The following is a 20,944-nucleotide window of genomic DNA, read 5'->3' on the forward strand; positions in this document are numbered from 1 at the left end:
TTTATGGCATTTGCTACAGCACGGTTTAGAAATCGTGAGTCGTACCTTTTTTGGTGAATCCACTTTGTAAAAAAATATTGCAGAATTAGCGTTGTTGCTTTCATGGGCTGTGCCTCCTCAAAACGGCAATAGTTAAAATTTTGCATGGCAGAAGTTAATATTTATATATTTTACTTTTATACCCAAAAGTGGCAAGAAAATACCTAATTTATGTAAAATTGCTGTTTGTGACATGTAAATCTCATGAAAATAATCACAATTTGTTTTAATCTTCCCACAAATTAAACATGTTTACATTTTATTATTTTTAAGATTTACAGCAACAAAAAAAACAATTTTGGAAGCATTAAATGGTATTTTCGTATTACTACCGAAGTAAATTTAATTGGAGCAGACACTGGTTGGTTAACAGTTAATGTATAGTTTCCTTAAAAATATGTCTGAGTAGTAATCTCACTCATTGTTGATTTACCTAAATGTATTACAGTGTAATAAAGCTATATTCTAACAAACGTCAAACATTTTAAACAAATAGCACATTCCTTTATGGTTGTGTAAGGCCTGTTTATTAACATATGACATTTCAAGCATAGAGGCAATTCAAAGTGCTTTACATGGGCAAAGAAATACATTCAGAATGACATTCACAAACCTTAAGCGATGAAAACCAACATAGTCTTTTGTGAACCTCATAATTTTGCTTTGTAACAATTTACTTTTGCTTTGTACAAAGGCTAAAGAAAATTTTACGTGAACAAATTCTGAAGACTTCTGAGCGCTCATATGTGCATTAAAAAGTTATTCACATTAGGATATAATTGTACTGTAGTTGAGGATTTGACTCTTCAGTCAGTGGAGTAAGACATTTGTTTTTTTAGTGTTTGGGGTTGTTCTCACAGGACTACATAATACCCTCTAACAGAATCATTATAAGACTCAACACTACTCTTTTTATAATTTTTTTTTCTCTCCACTTTTTGTTCTCCATCTTCTTGTCTTAAGTGACTGCAGCCGAGTCCGTCTAATTGCTTCCCTGGACAGCAGCTTGTCAGTACTCTCCCTCTCTCTCGCCTTCCTTCCCTGCACCCCCTCTCTTCTGCCCCTCTTTTCTTTTTCTCCCTCTCTGTCATCATCTCTCCATCTGTCTCCTTCTGAATCACTAAATGTAAATCAGCAGAGGCCACGCAAATGTGATGCGGCTGTTACCTTTGAACACACACACATGAACACATGCCCTGTTACTGTACCTCTTGATGTCAGGCTGACTATGTGAATATGTGCTTTTCCTTTTATGTGTGTGTTCATTATTTTAAATTCTTCAGTTTCATCAGGCCGAGTGCACTGTAGCTAATGAAGCGATAACTACCCCCATGCACACACTTCAGCTTGTTAAAGAAATCTGCTCATGTTTGACACCAAGAGAAGAAGACAATAATGAAGATGGGGAATGTGATAGTTCTCTTTCCTTTGCCGGTTCTCACCAGCATTATTGTTGCCTCCTTACATGACGACTGTCAATAATGGGGCCTATCAAATTTTTGAAAAGTGTGAAATTATGGCTACACGGGAAGCTGCCTCATTTTTCCTGTATTTCACATCCACAAGTCACAGTGTCATGATTCTCCAAATCCGCGATTCAATTAGATTTTCAATTCAAACATTTTCTTTTTAGCGGGGATGGCAATGCCACATTAATAGCCACTAGATGGCAGAAGAACAGTTAGAATTTTCTAAATTAACGAAGAGCAATTGAAAGCACCATTAGCCCACATGCTTTACCTTCGTTGTTTGTTTACTGTACATAACTCACTCACGGGAATGGCAAAATGTTGCCACACCAATGACTTCAGGGAAGCAGAAGGATTTTCAGTTTTTTCTCTGTCATTTCCGACTCCTGCAGTCGCCATGCAGCTGCAGGTTACTGTTAACCTGTGTATTTAGCTACATGCTACCAGCCGGTAAGCTACGCCTTTTCTGTTTATTTTTTTCCGTCAGATGTGAGCAAGTAGGTGGGGGTGGAGAAAGGGGAAAAAAAAAATCGCTGATCCTGATTGATAGTCAAAATCAAAAGCACTTTAATTTATTAAATTTTTTTTGATTTTTAAATCGAAATCGTGACAACCGTAATAAATGTAGCTTCATTTATCTATACTATAATGCCAGACTGTCCTGTCAAAGATTGACAAATGCAGACATACATAGCGGAGATGTACACAAAGATAACATGTATTTGTATATACAGTGGTGTATTGTTTAATAGTTCCAGCAACAACTCATGCACAAAGACTTCATCTCAATTAACCTACTAGTGCACTCAGTTGCAGTTAATTGGTTGCAAGGGACATTTTTATGATATTTTTTGATTCACCAACATACTAGATATTCTTTAAAATATAGTTGTGTAGCGCATGGGTTCCCATCCCCTAAACTACCAAACCATGGGCTTGTATTTGACGTGCTCTGTTTGTGCTGCATCTTTCCACTGCCTATTACGCCCACAACAGGATAATGATTTTGAACTAAAGTACAGTAGGTCATCAATACCCTAGGTGATTAGTCACCCATTTAGCTAATTAATCTGCATTTTCTGTGTTTGTGTGACTGTTCCAGCCACCCAATAGATGACCGTTGTTATTTTGGCTGATGAGTGGAGCAAATCTAACAGCCACTTCCATATTTTACTAGCATTTTGCGGGTGGATTGTGCTAATTTTTGACTTGTAACTGCTAGAAGAGGCTAGCCTAGCATATATACAGTAAGTACTGATTGTCATAGTTTATTCTTGGATCTGCCTTGCAACTGCATCATTTGAGTGCTCTCATGGTACTCTGCAAGAGTCAGTGCTGTCAGCTAGTAATGTTGGATGACTGAATAGTGATCCACAATAAGCAACAAGTTTGGAGACCCAGCACCACTGTGAGCTCTGATGGCTAAGATCCGCATGATTGCTAACGCTACCTTGACCGGGTATAGGAGGATTCACTGGTGTGCAACAATTTTTTTTTTTTTAAACTTCGACCAGCTGTGCAGTGATGGCCAGTACATGGGCTGTACCTCCTATATTTGTGCAACTGGCATGGGGTCACGTACAGTTATGGGTTATGGTTTCATCTTTATACACCAAGCAGCTTTGACCAAGACCTAGAAAAGTGCAGTTATGGTGAACACTTTGTGAAATGTAGGCTGTGTTACTGCTGTAGAAATCATGTAAATAACTTTGAACCAGCTGTGGCAAATAAACACTTTTTAAGCTCCCTGTTGACAATCAGAAATAATGTTTTTTAGAACAAGGCAGGCATCTCTGAAATATGGAAAAATATGCAGATGTCTCATTAAGTCATAATCACTTACTGTGTATTAACCCTCAAGCTTCTCTCTTCAGTAACCAGAGTTTGTGTCAGAGATGTTGGTCTTATCTGTGGTTTACACCAATGCACATGAAAACACACACACACACACACACACACACACACACACACACACACACACACACACACACACGGACGGACGGACACACATGGTCTCACTCTTTTGGTTGAAAGCTTCTGTATAAATCAAGGATGTACACCTAGATTCACACATGCACACATACACATAATGTTAGTGTCTGTCTGATACTTCTGGTCACAGTGTTATCAGGGCTCTCAACATTGCTTTCTGTTTAGGGAGCACACAAATGCACACAAAAGATAAGAAGAACTTATGATAACCAGCTGACCACAGAAATTCACACAAACTAGCACACACACACACACACACACATCAAACATACGCATCAAAAGGGGTCTTGCCTCTCTAAGGTATTGTCACGATGCAGTTTTGAATATGCATATTTCTCATTGGTGTGTGTGTGTGTGTGTGTGTGTGTGTGTGTGTGTGTGTGTGTGTGTGTGTGTGTGTGTGTAAGAAAGAAAGATGGAGAGAGTGATATACCAAAAGAGCTATAATGTAGCATTATATCTATTGCATTTGTTTATATTCTTTAAATGTATTTATTTAACTAACTATATTTAACTATTTTTATGTTTCATCGATACCCTTCTGTAGTGTATGGTTTCACTAATCTGAGAGTTGAAGATTACATTGAATCACATTAGGGCTGCAACTAATGAATATTTTCATTATTGATTAATCTGCCAGTTATTTTCTCAATTAATTGTTTTGTTCATAGAAAGTCTGAACAATAAATCTTTACAACCATTCCATAAAACAACCAAGCTTGCTAGCTGGAAGGTTGTTGTTTCCTGAATCTAAAAGTATGAGAACTGCAACACACAGAGAGAGGAAGGTGAGGGATATCCGGCGGAACATCCGGCAACGACGGATGTGAGGCAATTATCCTGGAAATGTACGGTCAATGATGCAGACTAATCATATAGTAATAAGAATTAAATATTTTGTTGTAATTTTCAAAGAAAAGCAGCAAACGCTCATATTCAAGAAGCTGTTGGTTGGTTTTTTTTTGCTTGAAATGTGACTGAACAATTTATTATCAAAATAGTTGCTCATTAATTTTTTCTAATTACATTTTCTAACCAATTGATTGACTAATTGTTGTTGTAAAGGTCTAGATCTCATTAAATTTTACAGCTGTTGCCCATAGTGACATGTCTGTTTTTGAATACTCTGTTTTTTGATTTAAAGTATTTGGTTAGATCATAGTTCAGAAGCAGTAAATGTCTTTTCACTCAAGACTGAGGAAGAAGAGGGAGAAGGCGGGGCAAAAAGGAGAGGATCGGAAACCATCTGCAGAATGGGTGGTGGTAGGATGATAAGGAACTGAATTGATGGATGGAGAATGAAGGTTAGGATTGACTTAAAATGACAGATTGTACTAATGATAAAAAAGGGAGACAGGCAGAGAGAGGGCAGGACAGAGAGAAAAATTAGAGAGATGGAATGATCTACTGGAAGGCTCAATAGATGATGAATTGATACAATGGCCAGCAGGGGAGGGATCACATGCACAATTAAATTTAAAAAAGCATTATCACTGTTATTTACTGTTTCTTAAAAATGCAGACTGCTAGAGTAGCTGTACTTGCTTTTATCATATGTTTAAATTCAGATTTATGGCACTATAATTTAGCGTTTCTGGTTCCACTAGAAATGCAAATATCTCTATGTTCTGTATACTACAAAACTGTATACACGCACATAAAATTACTTTGTGGATATGTTAAGTGATGCATCCATTTTTCGAGTGAAATAAGAGTGGAGTGAACCATGCAGCTGTGGGTGGGTGAGTGGGCGGCTGGTTGAAGAGACGCCGAGTGATGGATCCACTCAGCAGCTGCCTCTCATGCATGTCATCCCTTAATTTTTCCATCTCCCTGTCAATCTATACATCAAACACCCACCTACCTCATATACTTTAATAGAACATTTAAATAATAATAATAAATAATAAAATAATAATATATATATTTTTTTTTTTTCATTTTTTTTTTTTTTCCAAACTTTACTTATTGAGTTTTCGGTCGTAATTAATAAACAATGCACAAGAAACAATAAATAAAATTATTACATAATTTTTTTATTATTAAATAATAATTAAAGAAACAATAATAAGAAAGCTTGCAAAAAACTGTTTGCCTCATGTCCAGATGTTGTCCATGTCCGTACTAAAGAGATCCCTGCACAAAAAGAGACCCCCTGACATTCAGGCGAACAGTGTGGTACTTTGCTACATCCACAACTATTCCTTTAGAAGATTTTGTTTATATACAGGTGAAACTCTGATAATTAGAATATCGTGCCGAAGTTCATTTATTTCAGTAATTCAACTTAAAAGGTGAAAGTAATATATAGACTCATTACATGCAAAGTGAGATATTTCAAGCCTTTATTTGTTATCATTTTGTTAACATGCAAAGGGTTCCTGAGCCTTTAAATGGTCTCAGTCTGGTTCAGTAGAATTCAATCACAATCATGGGGAAGACTGCTGACCTGACGGTTGTGCAGAAAACCATCATTGACACCTTCCACGGCAAGGAGGGAAAGCCTCAAAACGTAATTGCAAAAGAAGTTGGATGTTCTCAAAGTGCTGTATCAAAGCACATTAATAGAAAGTTAAATGGAAGGGAAAAGTGTGGAAGAAAAAGGTGCACAAGCCGCAGGGATGACCGCAGCCTGGAGAGGATTGTCAGGAAAAGGCCGTTCAAAAGTGTGGGGGAGCTTCACAAGGAGTGGACTGAGGCTGGAGTTACTGCTTCAAGAGCCACCACACACAGACGGATCCTGGACATGGGCTTCAAATGTCGTATTCCTCTTGTCAAGCCGCTCCTGAACAACAAACGTCGTCAGAAGCGGTGGTCCAAAGTCCTCTTTTCTGATGAGAGCAAATTTTTCATCTCATTTGGAAACCAAGGTCCCAGAGTCTGGAGGAAGAATGGAGAGGCACACAATCCAAGATGCTTGAAGTCCAGTGTGAAGTTTCCACAGTCTGTGTTGATTTGGGGAGCCATGTCATCTGCTGGTGTTGGTCCACTGTGCTTTGTCCAGAGTCAACGCAGCAGTCTACCAGAACAGTTTAAAGCGCTTTATGCTTCCTTCAGCAGACAAGCTTTATGGAGATGCGGACTTCATTTTCCAGCAGGACTTGGCACCTGCCCACACTGCCAAAAGTACCAAAACCTGGTTCAGTGACTGTGGGATTACTGTGCTTGATTGGCCAGCAAACTCACCTGACCTGAACTCCATAGAGAATCTATGGGGCATTGCCAAGAGAAAGATTAGACATGAGGTCTTCCATAACACCTCAGCACAAACTCTCAGCGTGCCACAGGCTGATAGCATCCATGCCATGCATGAAGCAGTAATTCATGCAAAAGGGGCCCAAACCAAGTACTGAGTACATATGCATGATTATACTTTTCAGAGGGCATTTTGTTGCAGTGGTAGGAGATTAAAGGACCCAATCGCAGAGACAAGGCTGGCAGGCAGGAGATGGTTGGGGCTCAGGGATTTATTAAATAAACACAAAATCAACCAAGGGAGACCTGAGGCTTCAACAGGCAAAAAAAAATACAAAGTGCAGAAAAATCCAAACACGTTTTTTTTCAGGGAAAACGCAATACAGTCGCTGCTTCCTAAAACAGAAAGGAAAGCTGGCAAAAAACTAAATAAATAGCCGACGCTGTAGATGTTTAAATCACAACGCTTATTAATATCACTTCCCCATCAGTCAGGACCAAGATCTGACCATAATTACACTTGTGCTTTCCATAAACAGTCGTTGCTTCAGCCTATGATATCAGTTGCAACCCTGGCAGTGGGAAGCGACCGTGAGAGCAAATAAAAAATATAAAAACATAATTCAAACCGATGTGCGCATTGGCGACACATGGCTCAAGAAGCCGATATGTAATTCCCTCCCATTACAATATATATATTTCATAAAAAATACCCATCAGGGAATGTTAAAGGGGTTGTAGGTCTCTAAATGTTTTAACTTTTATGAGCGCACCTCTCTCTCTTCTCTCTCTCTCTCTCTCTCTCTCTCTCTCTCTCGCTCTCTCTCTCTCTCTCTCTCCACCGAGCTCCGCCTGATCTTCTATAAGAACGGTGACGCCGTTATCAATCGAGTATTGATTGGTCAGTAGGCGGTGCTTTTAAACCGGTTGATCTCTGATCTCCAACTTAACCTGCTCCCGACCAGGTTAGGCGTCCAGCATGAGTTACCACGGCGATTGAACCCGATAACAACTAATCCACTTCGTAGTACAGAAAATCCTGGGTTGAGCCTGAAGTTAGCTCGTCAACGCCAAATCCTGCTTCGTAGTACAGGCCTCTGGTGAGGCAACAGGTGAAACACATCAGGGCGGGGCAGGACAATCAACAAAGGCGGGAAAACACAGGAAGTAAACTGGACAAGACAGAAAACCAGACTATCAAAATAAAAGAGGAAACAGGAAAAACAGACAGAAAACATGAAATCAACTAAACACAGAAACTTGACACAACACTAGACAACACAAGGGAGAACCGAGAACACCGGAGTTAACCAAAACATACACAATTCAGAATAACCAACAAAAACAGGAAACGCAGAAAACTACAAAGAAGCAACAGAAATGGCACAAAACACAAGGCAAAATACTGAAACCATAACAGACATTACTGTATTTAAAATCATTTTTTTATTGATTTCATGTAATATTCTAATTTTCTGAGATTTTGAATTTGGGGTTTTCATAAACTGTAAGCCATAATCATCAAAATAATAACAAAGGCTTGAAATATCTCAATTTGCATGTAATGAGTCTATATAATATATTGGTTTCACCTTTTAAGTTGAATCACTGAAATAAATAAACTTTTGCAAGATATTCTAATTATCCGAGTTGTGTGTGTGTGTGTGTGTGTGTGTGTGTGTGTGTGTGTGTGTGTGTGTGTGTGTGTGTGTGTGTGTGTGTGTGTGTGTGTGTGTGTGTGTGTGTGTGTGTGTGTGCGCGCGCAAATCCAATGCAAATACATGGCCCTGGCTGTGTAAATGAAAACAAACAAAGAACTGCATGAGCCACAAAACACTATTCCAGCCAATCGGCAACAGGCAGCGACAGTTGATGGTAGTGGGGGAGGGGGGAGGCAGCATGTGAATGTGCCTGCCGGCCAGTAGTTATCTGTCTGTGAATCTGGGGGGCGGTGCTTTTGAAGAGGGGGGTTGTATTTGTTTGGCAGTTGAGTTCAAGAATCGCTTGCTGCACCTTTTAATATTCTTAATTTTTGTCTTACTGTTGAACACACCACATACAGTATCCCTCACTACTTTGAATTTACAAATGTTTGAAAGGTGATCAGAACAGGAAACAGGAATGTGCCTAAATGTTGCATCAGTGGCTAAAATCATGATTACAATTCATAAGAAAAAATAATTATATTTTTATTTGAAGTGAAATTGTCTTAGCTTAGAACCTAACCCTAACCGCATATATGTGCACATTATGGAAAATCAGCATTAACTGCTCTTCTAAATGACAGTGAATGTGATATTAAAGAATTTTGCATTTTTATGGGGACAGCTGACTGTCAGCAAAGCAGTTTCTCCAGTCTTTTGCAGGAGCAGCCACCAATGCCAAATAAACAAACCAAAGACTGGACTTGATCAAGACCAAATATTGTAATAGTCAGGTCCAAACAAGCCCAAATCAAAACACCCACCACGACACTGAGACAAGTTGAGATAATAGAAAACAGATTGACCCAGACTGGACTGGTGTCACACTGTTTGTCAAAATAAATGTGACAGTGGTTTACTGATATAATTCAAAGTGCTACATGCAATGCTTTTGAAATGCACAATTAGCCATACATTTTAATACATACATCTATCATATTAATTCAAATCTATTGAACGTACAAATATTTAAGCCCTAATGTCCCCTCAAGGACTGCAGTGGAAGTGGGGGGGACTGATGGATGGAAACAGTGAGAGAGAGAACAGGGAAGCACAATGGAGAAGAGGTGTTGATGATGGAGAGGAGAGGAGTGTGGGAGGGTCGACGTGGTGGAAGACAAAAGGCTCAGAGGATGAGAGGAACGCTGGAGAGAGCGAGAGAGGAGGATGCAGCTTGTGTGAAGTGTTTACTCATGTAGATGCTGTAATAGAGGCAAATTTAAAGCCACAGAGATGCAAAAGAGGATGAGGGTTTATTGGTGCTACACAACTAAGAGGCACAATCATGACTGTGTCATAGCTGTTTTAGGGTGTGTTTTTTATTTGTCATTCATTTGACATACTTGCTGCTGGTATTTTAACACCACAAAAGAAGCCACTTATTCTTCCATTCTTGTCATGTTTTTATCTTTTATTTGTGAAATCTTTTGTAATGTATGCATTTCAGACAATTCAAATGGTTTGGTAGCCTTTCAGATCAAAGCTGGGCATCTCAAGGATGATTTTTGCTGTGATCTGAGGATTTATACACTTTGCAGTTTGCAGTCAAGAACATCCTTGGGGGGTAGGTTCCTGCTTTCTTACAGTGCAGACGATTTGCTGCTTGCTCCTGCCTCTGCTTGCATATTTCTGCTTTTCCTCTGTGAGAAACTATTATCACTTATATACTATGGGCCCTATGTTGCACTCAGCGCAATTGCCTTTGTACACCGACGCATGTATCATTAATATTTTGCACCAGACACACAGCGGACTTTTCCCTCCACAGACGCACGTCGGTAAATTAGGGAATGTATTTGCGCTCCTGGGGGGCGGTTCAACGAAAAGAGGAGGCGTGTTCTGGCGCAAACATTCCCCAGTGCTATTTTGCAGTTTCAGAAAACAATTCAGCCACAGACCAGGAAAAACCTGGTCTAAAGTCAGTAGCGCCTTATTCAGATGCAATTTAGGGGCGCATGCTTGGCCATAATGTAGCGTGTGCACAACGCGCATACACTTTGCTTCTCTCATCTAAACGGACGCAGCAGTTCCCATTTTTGCAAACCATACATAATTACAAAGAAAAATATTACTGTAAATGCGCTTCAGGTGTTTGGATCGGTCAGGAGGCACTTTACAGTACAGTCCTCAAAAAGTCGCAGCATTCTTTGTGGCTTGTGTGTTTTACACAACATTTCCATGAATCATGGATGTGTTGATGACATAAATGAGGAAATATTAGAGGACTTAAGGAGACGTGATGTTGAACTACGGCGGGATTGGACACTCCGGCGGAATCTGGTCCGGGAGTGGCAATGCGCGATGCGCTCCTTGTGGAGCGGGTGGACAGAGATGGAGTGGGGGGGGAGGAAGGGGCACAACAGGTGCAGGTGGTGCATTTGGAGGCCCACGCTCCATGGCTGCTGCAATCCTCTCCATAGGCTACTGTGGAGATGCTCCCGAGAGGAGCAGCAACATCCCCACCCGGTCAAGACGGGAATTTATTACTTTGCCGCATCCCGGACAGCTCCCGCTGGCATGCGCCAGCTAAATCCGCCGTCATAATAGCAATCCGCCATGGAACAAGCGTGCCTGCTCTTAAAGGGAATGTGAGATGACGCTCTGATTGGTTATTTTCACGTTACGCCCAAACCACACCTAGCTACTTCAGACCAACCCATTTTAGATTTGCGTCGGGCGCAAGAGTCATTTATCCCGCCGGTATAATAGCAACAGCGCCCGAGATCCGCCCACAAAGCTACTTGCGTTTCACGTTTGATACTTGTGTTTCAGATCGTTAAAATAGGGCCCAAAAATCACTGGACTCTACATAAATTTTTTTGTAGACACAGTAGGCTATTGCCATATTTCAAAAATGTTATGACCTCCTCGGTACTGTGTGAGCGTGGCCTACCAATAGCACAAGCCTGTCCTACAGTGACTGGAAACCATAGACAGTATATAAACTGGACCAACAGATCCTGTTGCTTTGGACTGAGACCAGTGAAGGATATTAGAAGCACTTTTCCGGTGAGCGCTGAGCGTTACTGCACAGCTTCCAACTGAGCTCGACGACGTATATGTGACGTGAGCAACCTGTCTGAAAGTTGTAAGTCTTCTGGTAGCTGTGCCAAGAGAAATCTCAATCATTCCCAATCTTACAGAGACAGAGATCGTAGGTATATGTAAGGAGATAACACAGGCACAGGCTAATTATTGCTAACTAAAATGCTAGTTAACATTAGTAATTAAACTTAAACAGTGAATTGTAGTTCAGTTTGTAGTTCAAACTGCCTGCGAGCTTCTTCTGTACTATACGGTAATTCCTCTACTATGCGACAGTAAGTCGCGTGGTTATGACACAATCGTTAGACTATTTTTACAAAAACGTCTGCTACGGAGCCATAACGGGAGGTACAAGGTAATGGAGCCTTTTATACATTGTCGTGTTTCTTTAGAAATAAACAATGGACAAATAGTCTTTAAACGCTTCAGATGTAAAGTTATTCACTGTCAAAGTGACGTAAAAAATGAATGGCAGTCAGTGGGATGCTAACGGGAGGTGATGGCTTGGTAGCATCAAAATGGCGCTATAGGAGCTACGCATTCTGGGGAGAGGCTTACCCCCTTGCTGGAAACGTGGTACTTAGCTAAAGCTAATTAGCAGCAAGATGATGTAGGGCACAGCGCCCTGAGATTTGTGATATGACCGGCTGGCCTGCATTATCATTAGGCTTGAGTATCATTTGGGTTTTTTTCCGATACTGGTGCTAAAACGATACTTTTAAAGCAGTGCCGGTGCCTAAACGGTGCCTGAACCGAAATATATATACTATATTTATAATGGATATAATATAAAATATAAAAAAACGGAGCAAAAAACGACAGTTGGCGACATTAAAGAAACGGCTTGTTTATTGCTAAGGCCATATGGTCAAAATTAAATGATTGATTAATAATGTAATAACAATAACTTATAACAATGACTTATTTCACCAGTAAATTGCTGGTAAACGACAAAAACAAGCACCAGATGGGAAAAGGGTATTTTACAATAACTTAAAATGCAACACAAGGCTGCATTTTAAGTTATTGTAAAATACCCTTTTCACACAGACGGTTTCAAGTAAATGCACCGTCTGTGTTGTTTTCCGACAACGGCAGCTGCCTGCAAACTGTTACGTCCCGGTGTTGGAATCCTCTACAGGGAAATACAGTCACACTTTACACCGCTTAACATAAGCTGTCAGCATTTTAACCATTGTGTTTAATCCAGCTACTAGCTAACGGTAAATTTTCGTTCTTATTCGGTCTCGTTACTAACGTTTAAGTCGGAACCGGTGCCCTATTGGCACCGCGTTTCGGTACCTAACCCTAATTATCATCCAGGCCTCCTAAACCCCTGTAATTAGTAGGACACAGCCCTAGACAGCTGCAAAAGAGAGAATTAGCAACAAAATGCCTCCCCAACCACCGAGTGTGCAACTTGATAACAGATTTGCTCCACTGCTGCAGGACCCTGGATCTCCGTCTGATGACTTGGATTACGTCTCACTGTCACACAGCAGGGTAACGACTGAGAGCAATTCAAAAAGAAAAAAGCTATAGTGAAAGCTAACTCTCTAAGGCCTCAAGATACTGTATGTAAAAAGTATGTTCAGTAAGACATGGTGTCTGACTTGGCCCAAAGAATCCTGGATATCGTGGCAGCACACCTAACTGTGAAGAACACTGTACTGCATATAGGGTCATATGTTTTAAAGCAACAGTCTAAAATTGCTGAAACTGGACTTTACGGATCTGCTGAACACAGTCAGCTCTCTAAACGCAGAGGTTTTTATCAGTGGTCCTCTAACGCCAGTCAGAAGAGGAGTTGAGAGATTCAGCAGACTGTTGGCACTGAACACATGGCTTTCAACTGCATGTACCGTCCATTCTCTGCAGTTCATTGATAATTTTTCTGGGACCGCAGACATCTTTTTAAAGCAGATGGACTTTTCCTTAACAAGCAGGAGTAAAGCTGTTCACCTCTAACCTACTTGACTTTCTGCGCCACACATCTGCTCCCTCGGCCAAGGACACAAGACAAGGGGAATCTAAACAAGAGGAAGACATAAAAAAGTGCAGCAGTGATCCACCACAGCCCCCACCTGAGCAGAGATTTGACCATGGGAGACACAGAGCACAGACGAGAAATCTCAACCCCCCTCGTCACCCGTCCAACCCCTCGAACCCCCTCACCAACACCGAAGCCTTTGAGGATCCGTATACCCCGCCCATGCCATCGCTCTCTCCACTCACCCTTTCCCCTCTTTCCCCCCCCTGCTGCTGCAGCTGGTTAATGCTGGTACCAAATTTACCGCCCTTCATTGTCCCATCATTCTCCCCTGGCGTCAAACTGCCCCCATTTTGACACAATCACCAAAAGTAAAATGCCAGGCACCTCTGCCCCCTCAAGGACGGCAGCTAACTGTCTCCCCAGACTGATAAGGATGCTTGTGTACAAAATGCAGCAAGCTTTAAGTGATATGTGCCGGGTCCAGGCTGCACGCCTAGTGGCACTCATGACTCTTTCCAGGACAAGCCCGGGCCCTGTGTATTAAGTTCTTCCTCAATTTATGTTGTGATAGGTAATAGAAAAAGAATGGTGAATCCGATAAGTAAGAAGAAGCACTTAACTGCAAACGTAGCAAATTTAGCATCCATTCCTCGTCAGCCACAGCCTGTCCCAAAAAATGAGACAGATAATTATTTTAACACACTAACACTAGCCTTACTAACTGTCAGGTCTTTGGCAAGAAAATCTATTTTAATCAATGATTTTATTATTAAGCACAATCTTGATTTTATGTTTTTAACTGAAATCTGGTTATACCATAATAACAGTGCTGCTGTTCTTATCGAGTCAGCTCCTCCTAACTTCAGTTTCATGAGTGAGAATAGAGTTAATAAGAAAGGAGGTGGAGTCGCCATTTTGTTTAATGACTCATTCCAATGTACAGAAATATCTAATGGAAATTTAGCTTCTTTTGAATATGTGGCTCTTCAGCTGAGGTCCTCCCCTCGAGCTATATTTCTAAATATCTACAGACCACCTAAATACTAAGTTTCAGGGGCCTGCCGTGACGTTTGTAACTCCCTTGATTTTAATTAGCTCCTTCAACAGGGAATGTGGCAGCAGAATTGCAGCCTTCAAGGTAATTTCAACAGCTTTACTTTTCCTGTGCCCCTACACAGTCCTCATATGAACATGCAAAATAATCAACAACACAAGCGGGGACCCATAATTAAGACGTATGCGCTTTTGTGAATCTATTTTTATTTATTTTTTCATGTTTTTTCTCCTGCATGATGTGCAAAGTTCGCTTGGTAGCCCACTCAATAATTGCCAGGCTGTGAATTATAAGATTATTTTGTAAGCTATTAAAGCATTTTAGAGTGCTCCCTTTCACTGCTGGAGAAAATATTGAGCAGGATTTGACAGCCCCCGCTTGTCGGGCTGCACTGTGTCATTAGAGGCAATAGAAAGAGAGAGAGCTTTAACATAAAGCCCAAACCATATTCTCTCCATCTCCTCGTAATGCCTAATGTTAGGTAGCGTACTTAGCGGGTTAAAACCAGATTAGGCTCTCAGCTTAGTGTAAGTGATCCATTACAAATTTGTGTGTGTGTGTGTGTGTGTGTGTGTGTGTGTGTGTGTGTGTGTGTGTGTGTGTGTGTGTGTGTGTGTGTGTGTGTGTGTGTGTGTGTGTGTGTGTGTGTGTGTGTGTGTGTTTTAGATGGGGTATGAGGTAATTGATTTCGGTGGAGGCGGTATCTGAAGACAGACAGAGGCACATAGAAATGAATATAAAGAAACTGATAGCAAAGTAGGGAGAGAGACCAAAGGACAGACAGGCATAAAGCCAATAGATATGAAGAAATACAGAGAGCAGTAAGGTGGGCAGAAAAGCCACGAAAAGACAAAAACCGAGAGATCAATAGAGATACAGATGCAGTAGAGGGAGGAAAACAAGTACAGGCAGGCTGATAGAGAAAGATTCAGAGAGGTGGGGATATATTTTCTATGTTAGCCCAATCCTGACCTCACATTAGATCTGCCTACATTTATTGTTGCTCATTTCAACAATATTTTGTGTAATATTTTCCATCAAACTCCACTGCCTACCTGATCTGCACATGCACTGGGTCATAGATGCCTGCACTTATATGCAGTTTGTACAGTAGCTTTGTGGTCTTTGTATCATGTTTTTGTATCAAGCACCGTGAATTCGGTGTGACTCGCAATTTTGACCAATCACCGCAACTTTACCGCAAATTTGACCAATAAACGGAGTTTCCCACAGCATCAACCAATCACAGCAGTCCCACTTGCCAGACTTTGAGTCAGTATGTGACTCCGAAAGCCATTGACCAAGCGGGAGTGAGAACGGGTTGACGGAACACATGTACGTCGCTAGTAAGTCTTGTATCACGTGGATGCGCCGGCAGTTTTGTTCTCATTACTTAGAATTTGTCATGGGGGAGACAGAAACTACGCACTATAGCTTTAAGTAAATTGTTCGTTGCAGCCCTACCTGCATTTATAAAGATCTTCAAATCTGTCAAACATAGTTGTTATAAATAGTAGTTGTTTTAATATAAAAAAAATTCACCATGCCATAAAAATGTTGTGAACTTTTTGTGCTTGTTTGGGTTGATGTTTAAATTACTTGTTTAACACCTCTGTATGACAAGGTAAGGTCTACCCAGAACTTAAGAAACTGGTTTGTGCCAACAATCTTACTCTTAAAGGAATATAATACAAAAATCTATCTTGAAATATCTCTTTTAGGCTTGAAAGGTGTCTCTAAAAGTTGGCTGCTCGTTGGTGTGGATTCCCAACAGTTACAATGGATTTTAGAGCTATATACAATACTTAGGTGTTGCGCTGTTGCCTCGTCATAGATCTTTGAAATGTAGCCATTGTGAAGGGAGGACCACTTGGAACATATGCACAATAATGATGGAAAAGTGGATGCTGACTCAGGAGAAGTTTGAATGGTTTTTATTTTTTTGGATAAGTTTTAAAACTTTTTTGCCATACCTTTAGGTTTTGAAGTAGCTAAACCTGCTGTCTTGAAATAAAAGCCACATCGGACCAGCTTCGACTGAGTAATCATAATTTGTGATTGAAGCACATTTTTTTTAGCACCAACAATCACTCAACATTCAAATGTTTTCTGGCTGTGTTGTTCCCTCTGATGAGTGGCAGAAACACCAGCTGCCAAATGTTTTAATTTGAATAATTTAACAAACAGTCACTGAGTGATTTGTGGGCCTGGAACCTAAACTCCAGCATTCAACTTCCCATTTCCTGTGGAGCCTGACTATGTATTGTGCACTCATGATTAGACATGGAACTTGGCATTACGTAATGTTGCTTTTGTCGCTGAATTGTTGTGAATGTGTGTGCGTGACATAGTACTAGAGTATAAATCACAAAGAGTATCATCACCTCACTCTTAAATTATCTTTTTTGTCTTGCCGTTTCTGGTGGTTGTTTTACACGGGACTACACATTCCTCCTACTTTTGTAATAGAAGTAATTTATTATTTAATTAATATTGCAGTGATTGATGCATAAAATGGTTCCAGAAGCTTGATGGGGGCTGGACTGCCATTTTGGAGGTCAATCCCAAGACAAAATATACCAGTGATGACGATTTTGGGCATACTGTAGTTTACCTTGTGCTTGATGTTCAGTCACTAGTCATATGTCAGATGTTCACAATGACCCATACAATCATTCTATACAAATATCATAGCCTTTGAAGTTGATATACATATAACATTGTCCAGGTGTCTAATCACCGTTTATGGCTCTTGGATATCTGCTTCAGTCTGTATCATTTAAACAGAGACTCAGTATTTGAATAAGAAGACTCTTTGGTTTTGGCCATCTGAACAAATGCTATATTTTAACTCTGTCTACTGGATTTGGCTTCTTTATCTCTCATCACCAGTTATGGAAGACAAGAGCCACAAATGATACTAAACTTATCCTCCACACTACCAGTTGTCAGGCTTTCACTTTCACTTCCAACATGTAGCATCATTAACAAAGAAATGGGATACTTCAAAAACCATTACAATTAAAAGTAGTAGGATTGGAAGCACAGCCTTTTCTGTCAGAGCCACAATTTTTTGGAATAGTCTGCCCAATGAGTTAAGGGAGTGTAATAGTCTCTCCTCTTTTAAAAAACATCTTAAATCTTGGATTAGGGTCAATTACAATTGTAATCATACACCAAATACTTAAGCCCATGAACATACTTTGCTTTTATTTTTATTTTCTTTCTTTATTTATACTGTATTTTATACTGTAATTAAGTTGAGGATTAGATGAGGTGAGCAACATATTGTCTGTTTGAGGGTATATTCATATTGTTTTAAAATTCCTGCTGTATTTATTACATTGCTACTGTATTTATTAGATTTATAGTGTATTTGTATTGATTTTTGTATTTTAGGGTGCCTATTAAGACCTTGCTAGGGACAACAGATGGAAACTAGCACTTGTAGCTAACTCTGGCTTGTTTACAGCAAGTAACTTCTCTGTTGATCAATGAGCATTGTCCCTATCAAATAAATAAAGAAGAAAACTGTTTTTGGTTTCGTTTTATATTCATGTTTTACATAAAAAAAATTACTGTAAAGTTTTGCATACCGTACATGATACAGGGCTCTAGAGTGCAACCCAAATTTGTAAGGGTGCGACTAAGATTTTTCCTAGGTCGCACCGGTGCACCTAACGTCCTCGCATCTGCTGCCTCTCCACAAACGAAGCGATGTCGTTTATATCGATATGGTTTAATGTTGCGTTACATAACCCATTTCTTCTGTAAAGCCGTGCCTGTGTTTGGATCTCTCCGCGCAGCCCCGCCCCCATTCACTCACACACGGCTCATCTGCAACACGGAGAGACACAGCGCCGCTGGTCCACACTGCTGACATTTGTCTACAGTTTTAATTGTTATTGACACAGCTGTAAATTGTTAAGTATGAGAGGGAAACCTGTATTGGTACCAGTGTTCTCCGCTGGTAACTCTCTGTTATTGCGGCCGCCATGGCGAAAAACGCATTAGAAGTTATTAAATGCAACCAACTTCAGTTCGTTGAGTAATAGCGTGTAAGACGGAGCCTGCTGGACCTGGGCGAAAGATGTGACCCATGGCCAGAATATCATAGTTCATAAAAATGCAGCGCAGTGACGATACAGACATTTCATAGCCTACACAAGACGTGTGTAACATTGCTGACCCGCCAAAGCGCATTCGACCCGTGCTGGACCCATTCATAATAAGTCGGCATGAGTGGCTTTGACTTGAAACTGAGCACACTTTGTAAAATAATACAGAGCTATATATCGTGTATCGCCATTCAGCGTTAACGGCGACGCTAAATTTTGTGCTGGTGCACCTAAATAAAAAAGTTAGGCACTATCACATATCAATAAACTGTATATTACAGCGGTGAAACACTGTTTCAAGTCTAGCCTGCAGGACTCCAGGGTCAGAATAACAGCATGTCAGTTCGGAGCTTTAAACGTACAATATGTAACTTTCTGCCACTAGGGGTCTCTCAACCAAAACAGTGGATTGTAAACATAGACTTTTAATGATGTTGGGAACTTGCGTGGAATTATGGCAGTTGTAGTTTTTGTTAAACACAATCGCTGGTTAAAATGCATTCAGGTTTATTCACGTTACGTTTAGTAACGTTTATTCATGCCATTCTAATAAAATAGCTGCATTTTCCCCAACATAATGACGTTTTTCTTGATTCAATCTGTATTGGTAGCTGAACAGTTAGCTAGTGAGCCAGCAAGCTAACATTAGCCAGCAGCTAAAACCACACTATCACAATATATTTGTCCGGGGAAGTGAGGCAGACAGACCGGGGTGTGCTAGCTGGCTAAATTAGCCTTAGATTAGTCGTCTATGTATAGGCTAACGTTAACGTTACTGGTGAACTCATTCGTGGGTTAGCCCAGTGCTGCTTTTATCCGTGGTCAAAACAAGCATACTACTAATAACTTTATGAGCGTGTTGAGTTATGTTGTAACCCTATAGTGTTATCCACCAAGCATTAGCATTGACGTTAGCTACTTGTCAACCAGCACGTTGTAGTAACGTTAAGCTGGATGTATATTGATATGTATCAATAAATAAGATCTGTGCTGTATTACTGTGTTGCAAAGTGGCATGTAATTAATCACAAAACGATGCAGAAAATGCAGTATTACGGTTCCGAGTATTCTTTTCTGTGACATTGTATGATTTACAATTACTCTCGAACGTATCATCTGGGTGACGTGTTTTGACGGAAGTAACGAGTAACTAGCGGGTGAGAGGTTATATGACGGCACTGACGGGCGACTAAAGGGAACATACGTGTCAGAAATAAAATAACAGATTTCTCTGGGTTTGACATTTGGTGGAAACATTTGGAATACTCAAACTCAAAAAATATATAACATAGGTATGGTAATTTTTAGACATTTTAATGCAGAAATGTTACATATTGTAACTTTTAATAAATGACATTGGGTTGTGTTGTGGTCCAGGTGCATGATTGCAGGGCAGCATTGTCCAGAAGCATGGTGATATTTTCCTGCAGGTCGAAAGCTCACAGTGCAAGGCCTGCAACTGTCTGTGGTGCAATTTAATGGAGAGCTCCAAAATCACATTGATTTTGACCAGCCCACCCCTGAGCTTCGGCTAAACTTTTGTTCAGCGTACTATTCTACTGTACTATGAATCAGTAATGCATTGTATTTGATCTCCTATGGGTACTAAGATGTGATGCAATTCAAGTCTGAACACTGGTTTTGAGATAAGCTGCTCATCACAAAGCATTTTAGCTTTATCACGATGGTTACATTGGACTTAGAAGTTGTTTCTCAGTATCACAGTTTTATTTATATGCTTTTTTGTTTTAGCCTTACTTGTGCCCTTTGTGGTCTTAGTACATTAGCATGGTTAGATGTTTTAACAATTCAAATGAATTGTTTGTCTTCTGGCGCTTAGGGTGCCAGAAGGTGCTGTAGTGTTTTTATATATCATAGAAAACGTCAGTACTTGCAGCATTAAAATCCTTCTAACTGGAGCTATTTGGTGGGCGGATCTATTACATTTAGTGTGTTTTTTTAAAATACTCAACCTTTGCAAAACAAAACTCCAACTATCCTCTTCTTTTCATACCTTTTTCTCTTTTTCATGTTTTTCTCTTTATTGTCCGAAGACACACACAGTGATATTCTAGCTACACATTGCAGATCAATTTATTACCACCTCATTTCACAGCCCATTAATCTGTCCGTGGCTGTTTTCATGTGAGGCTGTTTAAGGCTTTATGGGCTTCTAATGTTCTTTACATTCACTCTGTTCCTCCCTTTTAGCCTAATTGCACAGTTTTTTTATGTGTGGTTTTATCAATGGGCCGTTTTACACATTGCTGTTTTAATTTTTATTTTTAATCATTGAGCTTGTATCAATGAAGGAAAGGACATCTATTGGGAATTCT

General features: G+C 40.2%; 1 protein-coding gene across 2 annotated transcripts in view; it reads left to right on the forward strand.

The window, feature by feature from the left end:
* raver2 (ribonucleoprotein, PTB-binding 2) overlaps positions 1-20,944 on the forward strand; it is a 94,878-nt gene that overhangs the window by 35,468 nt on the left and 38,466 nt on the right. The window lies entirely within an intron of this gene.

This window comes from Perca fluviatilis, chromosome 9 (assembly GCF_010015445.1).
Source record: "Perca fluviatilis chromosome 9, GENO_Pfluv_1.0, whole genome shotgun sequence".
NCBI classification, from domain to species: Eukaryota; Metazoa; Chordata; class Actinopteri; order Perciformes; family Percidae; genus Perca; species Perca fluviatilis.